Genomic DNA, 22547 nt, shown 5'->3' on the forward strand with positions numbered 1-22547 from the left:
ACTACCCCACAGAAGCGGATACCCTCTTCTATCTACTTATGTTAAACATTTTAGATCTATGCGTGGCGTAGATTTGGCTGGGCATCGTACAAACACATGAAAAAACTTCCTTTTATTATTATGGATTGGTTCGTATCCCACTATCGGCAGCCCTGAAGATGGTTTTCCGTGGTTTCCCATTTTCACACCAGGCAAATGCTGGGGCTGTACTTTAATTAAGGCCACGGCCGCTTCCTTCCAACTCTTAGGCCTTTCCTATCCCATCGTCGCCATAACACTTATCTGTGTCGGTGCGACGTAAAGCCCCTAGCAAAAAAAAATATTATGGATTTATTACCTACACAGAAAAATGTATATACTTCTTTTAAAATTTCATTTCCTAATCGCACAACACTTGACGCTTATTGAATCAATTAGGCTAAAAAGAACAAAATCGGGTTCACTTATGACTGTTATGGCAACGGAGATGGGGACTGGTTAAAAATTTCTCTTTTGCCCTTTCATTTAACAAACGTAAGTTTTCGGTCACCCTGAGGTTGAGAGGGTCTAGAAGTGCGAGGGTAGCACCCGCGGCCTTAATAAGGTAAAGCTCTGACATATGCCAAGTGTGGAAATGGAAAACATTGTTGTCGACAGTGAAATTCGAATCCACTACAAGTCGCGAACAAAGACAGTTCGTCAATGCCTCCTTCAATTCTGTGATGTTATCTACCAAAATTGTTGGTAACTACGAATAAATTACAGCGACTGACATTTTCATATTTTATAACTACTCAGCGCTCTGAAAGTGTTACGTTTTTACAAATGAAATTGCACTTCTTTTTGTTAAGAAATTCCTTAAAAATCCCAAGAATATTGTGATATGTATTGTAGGTCACTGTTCTCATTTTGTCACACTTTCAATTGTGTGTTGTTGTTGTTGTTGTTGTTGTTTGGGTCATCAGTCCATAGACTTGTTTGATGCACCACTTCTTGCCACCCTATATTGTACTAACCTTTCCATTTCTACGTAACTACTGCATCCTACATCTACTCTAATGTGTTTATCATATTCATATCTTGGCTGCCCCCGCTGTTTTTACGGCCTACACTTCCCTCAAAAACTAACTAACTTGGTGTCTTAAGCTGGTCAAATTTCGCCAAATTGTTCTGCTGTCACCAATTCGATTCAGTATCTCTTCACTTCTCAATTTTGCACTCTTCTCTAACACCACATTTCAACAGTTCCTATTCTTTCTGAGCAAGTTATCGTCCATGTTTCACTTCCATACAATGCCACGCTCCAGAAGAATGCCTTCAAATTACAGGAGGATATAGTTTCACTCCATATCTCGTATAATCTGTTACACATTACCAATATTGATAGATAGATTGTTAGTACATCTCTTGAATCATCTGGACTCATTCCTACTGTGTTGAAAACAGTTCCATGAGACAAAGGCTGCAATATGATGAATAGATCAGGGTAGATATAGCTAACAAGAGTAACACACAGATGAAGAGATTGAGGATATGGTAATACAGAGGGTTACGTCAAAAACGTTCCTGAATTTATGATACAAACAACGACAGTAAATTAATGTTTTGACTAGTTTAAAACAGCGAAATTTATCACTGTTCAAGGAGAGTGAAACAACGCACTGACATTCGTTTATCACATTGTTGTCATAACTGAGTATGCAGATGATCTCGAAAAATAGTATGGAATAAGCATTGGAGGAAATATACTACAAGGAAATAAAATTCGAAAAAAGTCAGGTAATGGAGGAAATATTAAATTAGAAAGTGAAGTCTTAAAAGAAATCAATGTATATTGTCACGTGAATAGTAGAATAGAATTATCGGTGAGAGAAGTAATGAGGACAATAAATGCAGACTCTCATAAAAACGAAAGACCTTTCTTAGGAAAATATATTCGCTCACAACATTTACAGATATCGTCCCTAAAATAATATATACAGGCAGACACCCTCTTATCTAACAGAGTTTTCCCAGTTGCTCTCAACCATTCATAACATCCCGACCAGAGTTGCAGCTAACCTAACCCTCAAAATGCTAAGAAATACAGATCCACCTGCTACAATAATTCTTTTGTTCACAATGCAATTCGAACATGAACTCGTTCCCAAATGACCTACTTGAACCAGTATTTAAAAATAAATATTGGCAGCGGTACTTGGACGGATCAAGTTGAGCGTAAATGCATGGATTCTGTTTTCCTGTTTTATTATTTCATTCCGTGTGTCAATAATTTTTACTACATTTCTTTCCATTGACGCCATTAGGACAATTTTCTTCATTCTAAGTTATTTTAAATACGTCTCTTTTTTCTTTTAATATGTTTTTATAACTATGTGTACAGTTTAGTATTATGTGTGTGTGTAATATATTGGCCGTCCCTTCGGTGTAGGGGTAGCGTGCCTACCTCTTAACCGGAGGCCCCGGGTTTTTATTTCCGGCCAGGTAAGGGATTTTTACCTGTATCTAAGGGCTGGTTTGAGGTCCACTCAGCCTACGTGATTGCAATTGAGGAGCTATCTGACGGTGAGATGGTGGCCCCATGCTAGAAAGCCAAGAATAACGGCCGAGAGGATCCGTCGTGCTGATCACACAACACTTCCTAATCTGCAGGCCTTCGGGCTGAGCTGCGGTTGCTTGGTAGACCATGGCCCTTCGGGGCTGTTGCGTGGGGCTTGGTTTTTTGTTTTTGTGTAATATATTGTTAAACTGTATGTACATTATAAGACATTGTTTGGCGGAGTATCAGGCTTCATAGAATTAGTCACTACATATAAATACTGTAATAATAATAATAATAATAATAATAATAATAATAATAATAATAATAATAATAATAATAATAATAATAATTCAGATTATCGTAAGCTCCAAAACCTAATTTTATAGGAACGAGAAAACTATCTTGTCATCAAACAATTATTATTACGATTGTGTGGTACTTGCCTATATACTACTGTGTTGCTTCGATTTATTGTCAAAAAACTCTTCGTTCGTGAAGCTCTGGGGCAATGATGAATTCAAATATCATTCATCGTCGTTGAAGAAACAAAACCTCGTATGTTACAGTACTCTTCCTATCCATTATGTTCCTTAAGAGTGGGCACGCCTCCCAGCCACATGTGGATATGGAGTCCATCAGAACAATTATCGTTGAATTCATGGCATGGAGGCTGCATCAAACCAATCTGTGAAATTATGACACAAAGAAAACAACACAGTTAAATTATCTTTCATCAAGAGATGATAATGTAGATGACTGTTGTTTTAATGGACCTAACATCTCGATCATCGGCTCTTGGATCAAGAGGCAATGTCAGGTATTGTAATAATAAGCATCATTTGATTACTAGTTCTTTTTTTTTGTTAGTTGCTTTACGTCGCACCGACACAGATAGGTCTTATGGCAACTATGGGACAGGAAAGGGCTAGGAGTGGGAAGGAAGCGGCCGTGGCCTTAATTAAGGTACAGTCCCAGCATTTGCCTGGTGTGAAAATGGGAAACCACGGAAACCCATTTTCAGGGCTGCCGACAGTGGGGTTCGAACCTACTATCTCCCGAATACTGGATACTGGCCGCACTTAAGCGACTGCAGCTATCGAGCTCGGTAATTGCTAGTTCTAGAGGCATATAGTTTGGTAACATCTTGTATAATATAGCCGACCGAGAGATCTGTTCTATACGCGGGGTTATCATAAATCATGAAGCAAGGAACTGAACTGGAATTGCAAGAACCATCGCAGCAATTCAGTACAAAGGGTGACTTTCCCTCAGGTAGCTGCAAACCGGTGAAGGCCGTCTAGACTGCCGTGCTCCAGACGGAGTGATCTGTTTCAAGGAGAAATACCGGCAACCACTCGCGATCTTACGGATTCTGGGACATGTTCCCATTCTCTCCCAGACGTGCATCGAGCAGCATCCAAAAAGAAAAAAAAGGCTCGAACAGTCCAAGTTTTGTTGCACCATTGAGAGCCTTCGAACATCGAGACTCTCAGCGCAGGTACACACTGTCTGTCTCACAATCTGAGTCATCGTAGTGTCAATACTCTTATAAGCATCCCTAATGATGAAATAAGAGGCCGCGCAGCAGCAGCAAATGTTGGAAATCGAAGATGAAGTGAAATTCTTGGGGCATGATAGGACATTCAGTGTCTTCTTACCAAGGCGGCCGCGGATCAAATTCCGGCCATTGCACGTGGGACATTTGAAATGAAACATCACGCCCGTGTTGTTCGGATTCCATAAGAAAATGAAAGTTCCACGGCAATAATCACTATACCAACTGTAACGTAAAACTACAAATTCGCTGTTGCTTTGAAATTCTTTAGTAGACATCCCAACAATTTCTGCGTTAAAACAGCGCAGTATGCCATAATCCTTAAGTCACTTATTCAGTTTTCGACCTTGCCACAAATTGAATACTAATAAAATTGAGAGGAGGGGTAATAATAATGATAACTTTGAAAAACATTCGTATGGCTATTGCTAGCCTGGTGCAGCCCCTGTAAGCCAGAGCCTCCGACGAGCGTGGGAGGCATCTGTCGTGTATATTAAACTGCGTGTTATTTAGGCAGAGGATGGTATTATGCGAGGTTTATAAGTTGCAGGGATATTGGTAAGAGCACAAGCACCCAATCCAAGAGCCAAGGGAATTAATCGAACTCGGAGCCCTCTGAACCCACAATCACTACGTTGAGTATTCAGCCAAAGACACGGATATAATAATAATAATAATAATAATAATAATAATAATAATAATAATAATAATAATAATAAAAATAATAATAATAATAATATTTTAATTTGATGCCATTCAGACTGTCTCAGTGCCAGTTTCATTTCATGTTAGGTTTCATTCTACTAAATCGCAAAGGAACTGGGCCTGTGTAAGGTGATCTGTGACTGAGAATTCATTTTATCGAGTAAACACCAAATGTATCACCAGAGATCTCTTTCATGCCGACACCGTGCGATATGGAATGCCGAATGGACTACTTTCCTCTCTTGAAAACCCCGACCTCCTTTGTCGGACTGAACACAAAATCTTGGGGTCTGGAGGCCGACACCCTACCACTGATTCACAGAAGGAGTTACTGTCGACCACCCTAGAAGTGATCTTCGTTTACTTCGTACTTGAATTACAAGCGAATGTAGAGCTTATACCTGACTTGGTGGTGTCTGATCGGGTGTAATTTCTTGAGGCTGCCGTTGGGGAAACCAATGAAAACCAATTCTAGGATGGTTAAGAGTGCGATTTCAGCCTTCACCTTTCGGTTATATCGCTTCTTTCAAGTCCCTCAAATCAATCTGAAATACTTGACAGCATAGATAATCATACATTGACCTATGGGATGTGAAAGGTATCGGGCTAAACGCAATGATGAACCGCAGGACCAGGAACATTGAAAACAAATTGTGCAGTATCTTTAAATTACCATCGGACTGAGCCGGGATCGAATCCGTCAACGCTGTACTATCTGAGGCAGTCAGTCAAGCACTGGCAGCCTAGGTTTCCAGAGATTTTTCAATAGCTCTTGCTAAGTATCTCCTGTTGAACTTATGACGAGTGAGATGATCTTAACTTACTGTATCTAAATTTCCAATGCGGCACATTTCCTTCTTGCCTATTTGGATCTTTTAGGATATTCTTTGTGCTTGGTGCAGTTATATGAACTATAGTCACATATTGCTGGTTCTTACCCACTTTTATGGCGTTTGGTCGATTATTATTATTATTATTATTATTATTATTATTATTATTATTATTATTATTATTATTATTATTATTATATATTCGTTTACGGCCATTAGAGACCACGTTAGATAACAATTACATGTTTCTGGAAGCCTTCCTTACAGCCCAGAACTTCAGCATCCTCTCTCTGGCAGCCTGTCTTCTTTCGTCCGTCCACCCACGGTTAAGTTTTGGTTCGTCATGGAATCCCTGAAATCTGTCGATCACTGACGTAAACTTTGTTCGGTTTGAGATGTCTTCCGAAGTTAGTCCCACCTGTCTGAGATCCTTTCTCACCGCCCTGAACCATTTGTCCGACACTTTAGGTCTGCTGTCTAGTATTGTGAAAATCCTTTTCGTTAGTCTCTTCTCATCCATTCTAAATAAATGCCCATAGAATTTAAGTCTCCGTTTTCTCATGGACTCAGTTAGCCTTTCATTGTCTCGGTAAAGTTCTTCCCTTCCTCGCAGCCTATACTGTCCATCCACAATTTTTGGACCCATTATTTTGCGAAGGATCTTTCTTTCAAATTTCTCAGCTTCTCTCAGTCCCGCTTTTCCTGTCATTTGGAGGCATTCACTAGCATACAGACATTCCGTTTTAATCACTGTATTGTAGTGCCTTAGTTTAGCTCGTCTGGAGATGGTTTTCTTCTTGTATATAGGATATGTCCTACGAAAAGCCGCAGCCATCTTCTCCCGTCTGGTGTTGTTTGCTTCTCTTTCATTTGTTTTCAATTGCACTATTTCACCCAAATATTTAAAGCTATCAACTCTTTCTATTTTACCGTGTTCTGTCTTCAGGTACCGAGGGGCTGTTTTGATGTTTGTTATATATTTAGTTTTTTCGAAAGAAATCTGTAGTCCTGCTTTTTCTGCTTGTAGTTTTAGTACATTCAGCTGTTCTATTGCTGTGTCAGTATTCCTAGATAGTAGCGCAACGTCATCAGCAAAGGCAAGGCAGTTAATCATGACACCACTTTTTGACCCTCCAATGTATACTTGGTTAAGTAATCCTTTTCTGTCCAGTTCTTTTTCCCACTCCCGGATAATCTTCTCAAACACACAGTTGAAAAGAATTGGGTACAATCCATCACCCTGCCTGACTCCTGTTTTAATTTCGAACTGCTTGGAGTTCTCTCCCATGAACCTAACTTTCGAATGTGTCCCAGTTAAAGTCTGCTTAATAATTGCTGTTGTTTTGGCGTCAATTCCAAATTCCACTAATATATTGAATAGCACTTCCCTGTCGACTGAATCATACGCCTTTTTAAAGTCTACAAAAACGACTACCAGATCCTTTGAGAGATGATTCTCTAGTATACGTTTCAGACTCCAGATTTGATCAACGCACGATCTTTCCTTCCTAAATCCCGCTTGATACTCGCCTAGTTGATGATCCACTTGTTCCACAAGTCTCCTCTGTAGTGCTTTAGAGAGTGTCTTATAAGTTACAGATGTGATGGAAATGCCGCGGTAGTTGTTAGGATCTGCTCTATCACCTTTTTTGTGTAGAGGATGATTGATAGCATTTTTCCAATCTTCAGGGATTACCTCCATTTCCCATATCTTTTCCATTTCTCGCCTTAAAATTGTTATTGCGATTTCTCCACCACTTTTCAGCATCTCTGCTGTGACAGAGTCTTCCCCTGCAGCTTTGTTGTTCTTTAAGTCTGTAATTATTTCACGGAGTTCTTTTTCGTCAGGGGGTATTGAGTTTTCATTCCGTTGCTTTGTATCCTCTTTTGGCCATTTATTTTTAGGTTTCTCACAGTTCAACATTTTCTCAAAATATGTAGCTAATATCTCACAATTTTCATTCTTATTCACTGCCAATTTTCCATCTTTCCTTCGAAATCCCATGGTAGATGGTTGATATCCATGTATGTGCTCTTGAAAGGTCCTATAAAAGTTTCTAGTATTGTTCTTCTTAAATTCCGTGTCAATACTTCGAATTTCTTCAGATATTTGATTCCTTTTGGCTTGCCGGAGGATCTTTGCTGTCTGTTTGTGTACCTCTTTGTATGTCTCAAATTTATCTTCTGTTTTATCTGCGTACCATGCTTTATAGGCTGCAGCTCTCCAATCAATTGCTACATCACATTATTATTATTATTATTATTATTATTATTATTATTATTATTATTATTATTATTATTTAAATCAATGCATGCGGATATTGTGTACCTCCGTAGAGTAACGGTTAGAATTATTAATTATCGTCCTTGGTGGCTCGGGTTCGATTTCCAATACTACCAGAAATTTAAGACTGGCATGGTATGGGGATAAAATGATAAATGCAGCTGATCTCCGTGTGCCTGAACAGAGCTGCATCACGTCAGGACGAAAGCATGAGTTTACTTTCCTTCGTTTTGATATTGATGCAATAAGGTAATTATTGTCATCCTCCCATACTTTCAGTCTCGTTACTCTGAATTACTATGCTCCGTTCCATGATCGTAGTTACCTTTCTTTTAAACTGCACGTCGTTCTATGAACTTCAGCGTTGCTGTTATTGGAGAACAAGTAATTTCAAAGCCCATCGAAGAAGTGGTTGGTCTTGACCATACCATAAACGTCACATATTACTCTCCTCCGAGGTCTGCTTTTTGTATTGCTCTCAGAATTTGCAGATATAATTATCTTACAGAGAGCACGGTAACAAGTAACAACTGAATACCTTCCTCCATACGGGGTTGACTTTGGGAAGGCTATGCAAGTAGGGCAAGTTCACATGTACAACACAGTTCACGACCCCAATAGCGGCAGCAGTGTAAGAAGAAGAAGAAGAAGAAGAGTTATCTTGATTAAGTGTCACTATTATTCTTTTACGGAAGTACGGAAATGGTTTCTTCTATTAGATCCAAGTTTATAAGTTTCCGTTCTGTTTAGCAAGGCATTATCACGAACATAAATATTGTAAGAGTACATTGGTTTGAATAATAATAATAATAATAATAATAATAATAATAATAATAATAATAATAATACCTAGCATTTGTACCCGTTCTTCGCACGGAAATTTGCTGTTGATTTATGCGAAGTAACATAGCTCTATTCACATGTTTAATGTGACATGTTACACTCATGTTCATATAAACCAGAACATCTTGAAAGAATAGACACAGCAAGCTCACACTCACAGGACATGCGCATTAGTATGTTTTGAAGAAATTATTAGCATTGGAACCATGTTGGCCTTCAGGTTCAAGGTCCACATCGATATCTCGGCGCACCGCAACCGACTGGTAAAATGTGCCTGCGGCTCTCGTTGTCGCTATAAACCGAAGGTAAGGGATCAGTGTGACTTGAACAGACGTTTAGGATGCCTCGCAGACGTATGCGAGAACCGTACCGTCAAATGAGTGAGTTTGAAAGATGGCGCATTATTGGCATGAGAGAACGTGATACATCTATCCGGGAAATTGCTGCTCGTGTGGGACGAAGTGTGTCGGCAGTGCAATGGGTGTGAACAGAATGGTTCACAGAAGGCCATAGAACACGACGAGATGGGTCTGGTCACATCACCCAGATCACCCCTCGAAAAGATCGACACCCCGTCCGAATAGCATTGCAGGACAGATCTGCGTCCTCCTCGGCTCTGGTGCAACAGTGGAACAGTATAACACATTGTACGCTATCAGGAGTGACAGTCCGTCGCCATCTGGGTTACCGGCGCGTCGTCCACTACTCCGCCTATCTTTGACTAATGTGCATAAACATGCTAGACTGCAAAAGTGTATGGAACAACGTCATCGGGGACAGGAATGGCAGCAGATAGTGTTTTCGGACGAATCCAGGTTCTGTTCGTTTGAAAATGATGGCCGCATTTCGGTTCGCTGCAGACAGGGAGAGAGGCATCATATTGACTGTATTCGCACAAAACAATTCAAGGCCTTATAGTGTGGGGTGCTATTGGGTACAACAGTCGGTGCGTGTCCAGGACACTGTGACCAGTTTGTCCTACGTGAATGACATCCTGCGACTCGTAGCCATACTCTTTCTGCACGACACCTCAGACGCTATATTTCAGCAGGACAATGAGTGACTACATGCTGCAGCACGAACACGTGCCTTCTTGTTGTCACAGGATGTCAGACTGTTGCCCTGGCCCGCTCGATCACCGGACTTGTCGCCAATCGAAAATGTGTGGGATATGGTGAAACGACGAGTGCGGCCCTGTGACCCAATGCCAACCACCAACGTTGAACTGTGCAACCAGGTGAATGCAGCATGGATGGCTATACCCTGGGGCGTCATTCGCGCCTTATACGTGTCGACGCCATCACGCATGGAACAAGTTATCAGTGTCCATGGAGGACCCAGTGCCTACTAGGCAACAGGACACACGCTGAACCTATGTAACTGAAATGCTAATAATTGTTTCTTCTGAACATACTAATAAACATGTCCTGTGAATATGAACTTCCTATCTATAGTCTTTCAAGGTGTTCTGTTTATTACGAACATGAGGGTTAAATTATATTTTCTTACGAAAGTGCGTGGCAGTAACGTGAAATATGATGAAGCTAAACAAAGTCGAGGGAGAATGAGGACGATTTCCGAATTTATTGTACGGTACGGTTCCTGGTCCGAAGTTGTGTGAAATACTCTGTGATTCTCAGGTTGCATATTGTATGTCTGACCACTGGCGTGGCTCTCTGACGTTGATGATACCTGCCTTAATATCTGCCCTACCGAAAAGAGTAAAATGGCTATTTAGTTTATCCCGTTACCCATCTTGAAGTAACATGCACATGTACCACAGAACTTAGACTAAAAATCCAATTTTTCATAATCATCTGCGTCATTATCCGGCGTGCGATAAATACGTACATGGCATGAAAAACGGAGATAACATATTCTTAAACGTTTTTTTGCATTCATTCTTTTGACAATAATATTTCTATAAATACCAAGTCCATAGGATTACCATGTCATCATATGCACCTGATAACACAATCCTGAGTGAGTAAATACCAAATACATCGTTTGTTTTTAAATAATTCAAGCAGTTTTCCACTTTTAGAAATATACAGATATGTAGATAGATAGATATATAGATAAATAGATAGATAGATAGATAGATAGATAGATAGATAGATAGATAGATAGATAGATAGATCGATAGATAAGAAATGGGTGGGCCCTGCCTTCGCTGGGCTCCGCACGTAGGTCTGAAGACCCTTTGTGTTCCTTAAACAGGTTTGCCTAGTCCAGCCCTAGTGCTCCTACAAAGGATGCCAGTGTCCGGATGTTGGCATTTCTGATGTCTTCCAGGTTCACAAAATGTGATCCAAGATATCGATGTCTAGTGCTTTCAAGAGCCTCGCACTGACACAACACATGCGCGGAGGTCTCTTCCTCCCTACCGCATCTTCTACACATCGGATCCTGACTGAATTTTATGATGTGTAGGTGTCTCTGTAAGGTATTGTGACCTGTTAACGGTCCAACTACCTTTCGCATTCTGGTCCTATTCAAATTTATCAGGACCTTTTTATAACTTTGGCTAGGCCCTTTGATAAGTTCACGTGCCTGCCTTGCTATGGTTAACCTCTTCCAAATGTCTAAGTGAGACTGGTTTGTCCACTAGGATATTACCAGTTTCACACTTCGGAGTGCACTCCTAGGAAGGGCTCTGGTCCTATGAAAGGACCTTTTGAGCCTTGTTTCGCTAGTTTATCAGCTTCTTCATTTCCACTGATTCCTGTGTGCCCAGGGACCCATAATAGGGTAACTGAGCTAAGGTCACACAGCTGATCTAACATCCTTTAGCACTCCCATACCATTTTTGATGTTGTTCTAACTGCGCATAGTGCTTTTAACGCTGCCTGGCTCTCACTGCAAATGGTGATGTGTCTTCTATGTCCAGGCATGTTCCATATACATACAGCACAGGCCAGTATTGCATATACTTCTGCCTGGAAAACAGTAGCATATTTACCCATGGGAAGGGAGAGCCTTGTCTTAGGCCCCAAGACCCCGGCGCCTGTGCCCGTCTCTGTCCGCGAGCCATCTGTGTACCATGTACAGCCCCAGACCTAAGACGGGCCCCAGCATCCGCGGCCCACTCCTCCCTTGTGGGTATCACCACTGTGAACTTATAATTCAGATTAAAACTAAGCTTCATCAGATCCCCGATCATCATTGTCGTAGGGCAGGTCTGATGAAGTCTTGTAAGAATAGAAGCATGTCCTCTATTCGGATTCTTTAAGGACCATCCTCCGAGTGACCATAGACGGTAAGCACTCGTTCCCGCTATTTCCTTAACGTATAAATGTAAGGGGGGAAGACATAGGATGGCCTCCATTGCACATAGTGGTGTAGTATCCAGTGCCCCTGTTATTGCTATACACGCAATTCTTTGGACACTGTTTAACTTGGTGGTCGCAGTTTTTCTCTCCGAACCTGTCCACCAGACTAAAGATGCGAAGGTGATCGTGGGCCGTACAATAGAAATATAGAGCCAGAGGACCACCCTGGGTCCTAGGCCCCAAGTCTTTCCGACAGTCGTGCGACAGGCCCACATAATCTTGCGAGCCTTATCCACCTTATGGTCTATGTGTTTCTTCCAGCTCAGTCTTGCCTCAAGGATTACCCCTAGGTACTTAACTGAGGTTATCTTAACTAATTTTTTCCCAAATAGGAAAGGCTCTGACAGTCCGTCTAGCCTCCTCCTCCTGGTAAATACCACGAGCTCCGTCTTGTCGGGATTAACTGACAAGTCCGTGTCGTGCCACCATCTTTCCACCCTACGTAGAGAGCTCTGTACGAGCTCTGAAACCGTACTGAGGAAATTTCCCACCACCATCAGGCTAATGTCATCTGCATAGCCTTGGGCATAAATTCCTCCAACATTTAACCTGGTAAGTAGTTCGTCCACTACCAGCCACCATAATGTTGGTGATAATACTTCTCCCTGTGGACAACCCCTCTCTATCTTAGCTCTCAACATTACTGCGTTGAGGGTAAACAGAACTTGACGGCCCTGCAGTAAAGCCATAATCCATTTTATGAGCATCCTGCTCACTCCTCTTCTCTAGACTAAGTTCTATGGAGCCCAAAGATGTGTATTTAAAGGCCCCTTCTATATCTAGGAATACCACCATAGCAAGTTGTTGCTGTTCCAAGGTGCTCTCCAACCTGGAAACAAGCTGGTGTAGTGCCGTCTCAACCGACTTCCCTGGTTTGGTATGCATGTTCATAAAGATGCAGGGGACAGTCTCTTAATACTTTCTCCATGATATGTCTATCCACCAGTCTTTCCAAAGTCTTAAGAAGAAAAGACGTTAGACTAATCCTTAGGTCTAGTATATAAAGACCTTCCGGGTTTAGGTATATACGCTACCTTCGCCTGACGCCACAAGGAGTACACGTACCCCATAGTGAGACAGGCTCTAAAAATTCTGACCAGGTATGGTATAAGGGCCGCGCTCGCTTCCTGAAGTAGTGCTGGGAAGATCCCATCCATTCCTGGGCTTTTATGAGGGGCAAAATATTCTAATGCCCACTTCACCCTTCTTGGGGTAACGATCTCTGCGGCTTCCTTCCAACCACTTCTATCGGGTCTGAAGGATCCGCTCGCTTCTACTTCACTATTCGTGACTACTGAACCTGGAAAGTGGGCATCAAGCAATAAGCTCAGGGTCTCCCCCTCTGTGGATGTATATCCACCCGAATGCGACTCCAGTGAGCCCAGCCTTGCCCTTCCATCCAAGGTTAGAATTTTATGAAGCCTTACTGCTTCATGTTGACTCTCGATGAAGTCGCAAAACTGTCTCCAAGATTTCTTAGAAGCCTTTTTGACTTCTGACTTGTACTTTCTTTGTGATTCTTTGTAAGAATCGAGACTTTGTTTATCTTGAAGTTCCCTGTATTTATTCCAGAGCCTTCGTGTGTTTATCCTCAGGTGTTCAAGATAATTATTCCACTTGAAGCTTCCTGTTACTCTTTTTGCCTTAACAACTGGGCAGTTTAATTCATAAGGGGTAACTGGTGTCTGTGTGAGAAAGCTCACACTGAGCTCCAGTCCCTCCTTGTTCTTAATTATATTTGAGGGTCCTCCTTCCAGTGCCCTCCTAACGTCCTCCCAAAAAGAGGTCCAAGTGGTTCTTCTAGGATTTCTGTAAGATGGGATCTCGAAGGAGCCCTCTATATGAAACACAATGTGTCTGTGATCTGACAGGGAAGGCTCCAAAGAACCTTTCCAGTCTTTAAATTCCTGTATGATTCCTACGGAACCCAGGGTAAGATCTATGATCCCCTCACTCCTATCATTAATGAAGGTAGGGTTATTACCTATGTTCATGATTTCAAGATCAGTTGTACATAGAAATTCTATGAAATTCTCTCTTCTTCGGTTTGTGTATTTGCTTCCCCAAATGCTGTGATGAGCATTGGCATCACATCCTACTATGAGGTTAAGTCCTTGTTTCCTACAGTATATCACCAGCCTCTTGAACTCCTCCGGCGGGGGTGGAGATTCAGAGTCACCTTGGAAATGTGCAGAACAGACAACCAGGTCTCTTGGCTGTCCGCCCTCCTCATATCCCACTAGGACTGCTACAAGGTCTCTAGGAATGAAGCACGGTATAGCCCAAGCGTTATGATCCTTAACTAGTATACATGCTCTAGGCTTCTCCTCCGCTACACCACTGAATAGAGTGAAGCCTGCACATTTTAGTCCCATGATATGTCCCTTTCTAAGCCAGGGTTCTTGTATCAGGGCGACCAAAAACCCACCTTTCAGGATACTTCTTATAAGTACCCTAGAGGCCGCTATACAATGTTGTATATTTGTTTTATGAAAGTAATCATTCCTTTTATTCATGCAATACTTACCTTATGCGGTCTCCGGAACGTGCAGCTCCGTCTCCCGCGAAGAATCCTTAGGCTTGGCTGGCCCCGGCTCCTGTCAAGGCTCCCGCTCTTTGTCCCTGCTGGACTCAGTGTTGTCTGTGGTGGGGTTGGTCCTCTGCTTGTCGCGTTTGCCCTCCACCAGTGTGAAGGCAGCAACATGCACCCCGCAGAAGATCTTCTTCCCCACCACTTTTTCCACATCTCTGGAGTCCATGCTGACCAAAAGGCGGACACCCCTCTTCTCCGTCTTGCGGTCGTAGATTCTCCAGCTGTTGGGATTTAAGCCATGGTTCTGGCGTGCCATTCTTCCCAAAAGGACATTGTTATCCTTTGGTTGTCCTGGTATTCAGACCATGACTCTTATAGGAAAGGAGTTTATCCATGCCCACAATTGTGAGCCCGGCTCCTTCCCACGGCTGCATATCTGTAACAAGACTAGAAAGCCATGCTACAGTCTCGTCATTCTCTGCAATAATGATGGTCGCACCTCTCGACAGATAGCAGTCCAGGAACTGAGGCCTAATGGGCCCCTGCTCCGGAAGCTCATCTATCAGATTGATGATAGCCTCCTATACAGATTCCACCTGTTTTTCAGTTAGCTGCTGGTCAGGATATCCTACAGGCACTATGGCCATCCTGATTCCAGCTTTAGCTATCCTGCCATACTCCACATTGGGTCTTTTGTGGGCTTGGCGATCTTCTTCTGGGGTTGCCCCCGACAGGAGTCCCACTGTTGTGTTGGTGGGTGGAGTCCTCTGTGCCCTAGAAGCAGAGCCCTTTTCAGGGTCCCGCCTCTTGTGTCCATTGGATCACCCCGCAGTCGTCGTTATCGTGGCAGTAGAAGGCCTCTCAGATTTAGGAGTTAGGCCCTCTTTGGCTTGCTCCCGGGCCTTTAAAGCCCTCTTGTACCTCATATTCTCAGCGCCGGAGCGCTGTTTCTTCTTCCGGACTACTAGAAGATTGCTCACCTCTAGAGTGAGCTCTCTTACTGCCGAGTTCGTACTATCCGAGGGTATCTCCGAAGAGTCCCCATCGAATGTCGTCGAGCTGGTGTTTCTCTCGGAGGCCCCAGTGGAGCTCTCCGGTTTTTGGGTGGTTACGGTACTCATGTAGGTCCCACGAGTAGCTAGGGAAATATATTGTCCGTCCAGGCAGAGTCCCGCATACTCGGGTAAGGCTACTTACTTCGAGAGGGCGCCAAGTATCTCGAAGGCTCCGTTCAAGGCATCTCCCATGTGCCATGCACCCCATCGGCACGGGTCGCGTTACACCTTAGGGTTGGGTGGTGCTTTAGCTTCCTCCTCCTTGTATACCGAAGGTTACCCAATTTGGCTCCACTCGGCATCGCAAGAAAGGAGCTACTAGTTCTCCTCACCACGCAGAGGATCTTCAATTGAAGAGGGTAACCGAGGTTAACCCCCTACAATTGTAGAATCACACTCGAGCGGGAACAGACAGACAGACAGACAGACAGACAGACAGACAGACAGACAGACAGACAGACAGACAGACAGACAGACAGACAGACAGACAGACAGACAGACAGACAGACAGACAGACAGACAGACAGACAGACAGACACCAAAGGGAAAAGTTCTACCTCATGTTTCCTCGGTCTTCAGTTATATTAGGTGGAGTTAATTTTCAAGCCGAGCGAAATATTATACTGTACATCCTGTGACAGCAAATATCTACATTTAGAACATATTCCGTGTCACAGGAAAGATTTAAGTGAAAGAATTCGAAGAAAAAATCGCTGACCAAATCGTCAAAGATGTATCTATACTGTGAGGGTAAGAATTGTTCTGCATAATAAGTTCCATTAAAAGTCCGGGAAAGCATAGATCTATCTTTAACTTATGACCCACTATAACTGATTTTATGTTACATTTTGTAGTAAAAATATCATCAAATTTAAAAAGCTTTTAAATTAATTAGTTAATCCTCATTGAAATAAATTGTTTATCTCCCTCAAGTAACTAATTTAGAATAACATGTAAATTACATAATGTTATTTTCATCTGTACTTTCGGAGATACTGTCTTTAAAATATTTTTCGCGCAATCTCCATTTCTAGTAGGCTATATGTAAACGTCAATGACCAACTTCAGAGCGACTGAGTAGATTGCAATTCAGCGCTGGAGCTGTCAACGGCTTCGGCCAGCATTCGTTGAACATGCTACGATACAGTAATTAATAATTTTCCAGTGATTTTTCGTTATCCATATAAAATCCAGGATAACCCATCCTGCAGAGGCGGACAGCGAATAAATTTTAGGTCGTAGTACTACATTTTGAAAGGTGCTTTTATCACGTAACAATGAAACTGACCAACAAAGGGTTTCTCGAATGTCACAGGACAGAGAAAGAAAGACTTCGGAAAAAGAAAAATTCACTATCCAGGTTCAAGTACTGTATATTACACAGTATTCACAACAGCTGATAGTGGAGAAGCTGTTTATTACCCTACAGAATTTCTAAATTCTTCTACATACTTCCAGATCGCCAGCCAACTGATTTTGAAAGTGGGAGTACCTATTATATTGTTACGTAACATACACCTGCTAAAGTTATGTACTGGGACGCGATTCGTAGTGGCTGTGGCACAGGAGAAACTGTCTTAATACCGACAATCCCTATGATTCCTTCAGATTTGCCTTCTAATTTCAAACGAGTCCAATTCCCGGTAAGTGTCTGATTTGGCATGATAATAAACAAAGTATAGGGTCAGACACTCAGTGTGGCCAGAGTTGATCACAGTGGAGAATGATTTTCTCATGGAAAGCTTTACGTGTCCCTCTCGCGTGTTACAACAAAACGAAATATTTGTTCGTGTTCACTACTGGACGGAAAATGACTTATTTCATATACAAGAAAATTTTGTAAGTCCTCGTTTATAATAATAATAATAATAATAATAATAATAATAATAATAATAATAATAATAATAATAGTTTTACGTTTTATTAACTACTGTTACTGTTTTCGAAGATGCTCAGGTGCCGGCATTTTGTCCCGCAGGACTTCTTTTACGTGCCAGTAAAACTACCCGACACGGGGCTGACGTATATGAGACCTCCAAATTCCACCGGGCTGAGTCAGGATGAAACCTACCAAATTGGGCTCAGATAGCCAGCACCTTAACCGTCTGTCACTCATCTCGGCTCAGTTAGAAGTAGCCTGTCGCTTTAAATTCATTAACTGCTCCCATGCGAAGCCGCGGGGTGGTTAGCTAATAATAATAATAATAATAATAATAATAATAATAATAATAATAATAATAATACAATTACGCTGTACGTTTTGACATCGATGCAAAATTTTCTAAGATACACCAGATTACTCCTTAAATAAGATGTCCCTACCAATTAAGTACTTTCAATTTAGAACGGTCAGTGTAGGAATTCGAACTGGAAACTTGAATATAGAAGACAGGCGACTAACTAACTATCTATATATTTGGCGCGGAATCGTGCGTAGGTTTTTCTTTGCTAGGCCCATGGATCAATTTACAGTGATGACACACGTTTAGGGGAGAATCGTAATTACCATACGGAGAAATATCATGTTATTTGATGTTCATAAAACTAACTACGCTATGCAGATGTCCTTTTAGTTTACGAGTGTGATCCTTGGTCTTCCTTACTAATACGGCTCTATTTTATTTGATTTACGTAGAATATTAATTGATGACCGTCAAGCGTTGCTGCTCCTTCTGATGAAGAACCCTTAAGCATTGTTGTATAAAAATGGTTTAGACGAAGTCTGCATTAAGTTGTAATTCAGGTGCGCTTACTTGATTAAGAAGGTGGAAGAATTGTATTCAATATCAAGAATGCTTGAAAAAGAATAGACACTGAAGAGAAGAGTCACGTCTGTTGAAACGCAAGCTTCCACTCATGCGCACTACATATTTAAGTGTCATGGTTATGCATTTGACATAATTACATGTTACTTGTGCATTGTTAATGACCGCAGTAGACAAATAACATATTCAATAAGAGTCTCTAACTCTCTTATTTACAATGATCTACATGAGGAGTCAGCGAAAACTTCTTATAAAGGACAAAATGTTAAATATTTTACGCTCTGGGAGCCAAGAGGTGAACTCAAGGGTTTTTAGGTAGGTATAATTAAAACAACAAGAATATTTTTAACAAATTTACTAATAAAAGTGTAATCTAATACAAATAATAAGTAGACTACAATTATTGTTTACTAATGAGACTGTTTTCCTTGAAACAACATTTCACCAAATTGCAGGTCAAGGTTAGTACTCCCTATCATCCAAACTGATTGCAAATATTCATCTGTTAATACTGACCTGTATAGATATTTTACACATTTCATCTTTGAAAATGTATTTTCACACAGGTAGGTGCTACCAAATGCAGATAATAACCCCCGAGAAAATGAACTCAGTTCACCATATTCGTCACTCGGATGGCACTTATAGAATTCTATTAGATTATTCTCTTGGAATTTGCCTTTTAGCACGTAATCACATTGCGTATTAATCACTTCTCGAAGGTCAAGCGGAAGTTCCTCAATTGTCCAGTAATAAAAGGCTTTTTACACAGTTGATATTGAAACTATTGTACATAAATTAGGAGTAGCAGGAAATAGATGTACTGCACAGGATTTCTTTGTTGATTACCTCTCTAAGAGGGAGCAGTTTGTAACGTGTAATATTCACCAATTGGTGTGCCTCAGGGCTCTGTGCTGGTTCCTTTATTGTTTCCTATCTTCATTAATGATATTGGTCACCTTAGGTTAAATGGAAGACTATCCATTTTTGCTGATGACACTAATATTTCCTATGGAGGCTCCGGCCATCATGAACTTTAACAGCATATGAAGCAGGATATTTTATTACTTGAAACATGGGTTAATTCCAACGATAAACTATTAACCAAAAAAAAATTACAAAATTTTCACAAACCTTTATATGCATTAAATTTGAATATAAATCTGCTTTTCTTCAATCATAGAGTAATGAGAGTGCAGAATACTAAATTCTTAGGACTGATTATAGATGAAAATCTGTCGTGGAGTAATCAGGTGGAGACTATTTGTAATAAAATTATCCCTGTGATTGATATCCTTAGTAGATTGAGATATGAATTCTCCCGTGGGTTGTTGTGGGGTATTTACTATTCTCTTATTGAAAGCCACATCTCTTATATGAAACATTACTGCGCATGCTGTAATAAAGCATTGTATGGATAAGTACAGTAGGAGATCATTTTCAAACTGCTCATTCTGACACCGACTGAATATTTGTATCAATATTTCAATATATTATCACTTCCAAATCTCCGCATAAAGGTTTCTATAATTATGATCTATCAAATTCAAAATAAATTAGTCCGCTCAAACACATCATCAATTACCAATTCACAGATTCATAATTATGAAACAAGAATTATTTATAACATTCACTACAGTCAGATTCATTCTATTAGTTATGGTCAAAATTTTCTTTGGCATTTTTATTTAGCCATGTATAACTCACTTCCAAAATAATATAAAAGTTTATCTATCTTCAATCTTCTATTTTCAAGAGTAGTATAACTAAATACTGAAAGTAGTATGATAGTTATGTTTATGAAGCTTTGTCCTGTCTTATCTATTACATCATGTAACATTATATATTTACTCTATTTTATTTTGTAATTACATTGCGAATACAGCCGCCATTGTAATTGTAATTGATCTATATTGCACCTAGAGGAACCTTGGCTTAGGTGCCTACATTAAAATAAAAATAAAGATGAAAAATTTAAAAAAATGGATTTTGAAATATGGAAATGTCCTCTGCAATTGCATCAAGATCTGGAAAATGTTACTGGAAGTGTTACTTGAGCTCTGAAAACTTATCACCTGCAATTGTTTGCGGGAATGCACATTTCACTTCCTTTTTAAAATTTTTGACAGCATGGTAAATGCACGCAGCCGTTTCATATAATTTGTGACTCAATAAAAGCCCGTTGTAGAAATTACCTTACTGCAGTATAAGTATCACATATTAACACTGTTTTGTCTTGTAGTTTCAAGTTTTATCCATTAAGAAATCTTATGATATCAACAGAAAAAGCTAATAGTCAATGCCATTCAGTGTTCGATAACAGTGGTTGAGGGCGGCTTTTGTTTTCGTTGAAAAAAATGAATTCTGCTCTGAGTTCAAAAATCTTAATAAATCTTTACCAATTGTGAGCCATCGAACTGCTGTATATTACGGCAATAGGGGCAAAAAATAAGACAAAATCACGGCAAGGACGATGGCAGTTCACGAGAATTAATGAGGTTCACCATTGACACAACTGGTTCAAAAACACACGATGTTCAGATATTTTCCACAAAGTACCTGCCGGTGAATAATACACCTTGAATTGCTCTGCCTTGCCTTGCTTTGAATACCTTACACTTTCACAAGCCTTGAAAAATATTTCCAATTAAGCCTTTGCCCATTCCACACACATTTTTACCTCCATCGGTTGTGACACGTTTAAATTGATTCCACTTCAGATTTTTCCTTTTCGCCTATAGTTGTTCCACACTGAGTATAGAAGCTAATTCTTCATTCACTTCAAAGTCAGGATTGACTCGTTGATTAACCAGCAGCAACCGAGCAGTATATGTAATGTCTGCCGACTCATCAAGAGCCAAGGAATAATACTCGAAATTATTTGTCTCGCTAATTAATTGGTTACTGATATAGCTCCCAATGTCTTCAATTCTTCGAATAATTGCTCCCGCGAAAAGGCTGATCGTCTATATATATAAAAGCAAGTCGGGCTGGAGCGATGTATATATAAATATTTAAAAAAGAAAAAAGACGTGAATTAATGAGGCACTTCCAGAAATCTCAGAAATTTGAAACTTGGTACGAGGGAAACTAATGTCCCCAAGATCCCTAGAAAAATCGGAAATTCTCAAAATTCCCTGAAGGGGGCACGCTGGGGGGGGCTCAAATTTTGGGCTCAGCATAAGAACACAGTCGTATAGTATATAAAAAACGATAACCTATAGGTTTCGTGGGCTTAAAAATTTTCGGGAATTTCCTCATTTTTATCCCCTATCACCCCAAATCAAGATGGCGGCACAACCTGCCAGACGAGGTAGACAATTGAAATTTGGTGAAATTATAGCTTTTGGTCCCTAACAGACGGAAAAATTCCAAAATGTTCAAATTTTTCACTTTTTACCCCCAAAGATATCGAAATATGGAGGCAATTTTAATGACTGTGCAGACATTCCTTTTGAGCTATTTTTTGGCTAAACGGTAAGTCGTATCACAAAATGGATGGCACAATGTCGCTTCAATTCAGAGTGATCTACAACTTTGGTCCTGTGACATTTTGTCGTATCTCGCTCCCTTATACGTTAAATTTGGCCGTATTTCTGGATTGTTCGTAAATTTGGTGATTTTTACAAGTATATTTCATTGTTTGACACACTTATAAGAATGATAGGATCATCGCGTTAGGTGCGCACATTGGCACGATTAAGGGACATATGTGTACCAAATTTCATGATTCTAGCTTATACATAAGTAGGCAAAATGTAATGTAAAATGTTAAAAATGCACCCAAATTTCACCCTATTCACAATTTGAACTCAATTTACCGCCTTAATATGGGTGATACGAGGATATGGTTTTGAAACAAACATTTAGAGGGATAAGTGAGGCGTCTGATGGCGCAAACCGTTTCTTAATATCATAAACCGTTTAGGAGATATGAATTTCGAAGTGGAAGTCTGCACTTTTCAACGTGCTCATGCTTATCCGTCATCTATATATATATAAAAGCAAGTCGGGCTGGAGCGATGTATATATAAATATTTAAAAATGAAAAAAGACGTGAATTAATGAGGCACTTCCAGAAATCTCAGAAATTTGAAACTTGGTACGAGGGAAACTGATGTCCC

At 40.6% G+C, this 22547-nt stretch overlaps 1 protein-coding gene across 1 annotated transcript in view; it reads left to right on the forward strand.

Moving 5' to 3' along the window:
* The window catches only part of LOC136860295 (anosmin-1), a 288905-nt gene that overhangs the window by 34562 nt on the left and 231796 nt on the right, over nt 1–22547 (forward strand). The window lies entirely within an intron of this gene.

This window comes from Anabrus simplex, chromosome 1 (assembly GCF_040414725.1).
Source record: "Anabrus simplex isolate iqAnaSimp1 chromosome 1, ASM4041472v1, whole genome shotgun sequence".
Taxonomy (NCBI): Eukaryota; Metazoa; Arthropoda; class Insecta; order Orthoptera; family Tettigoniidae; genus Anabrus; species Anabrus simplex.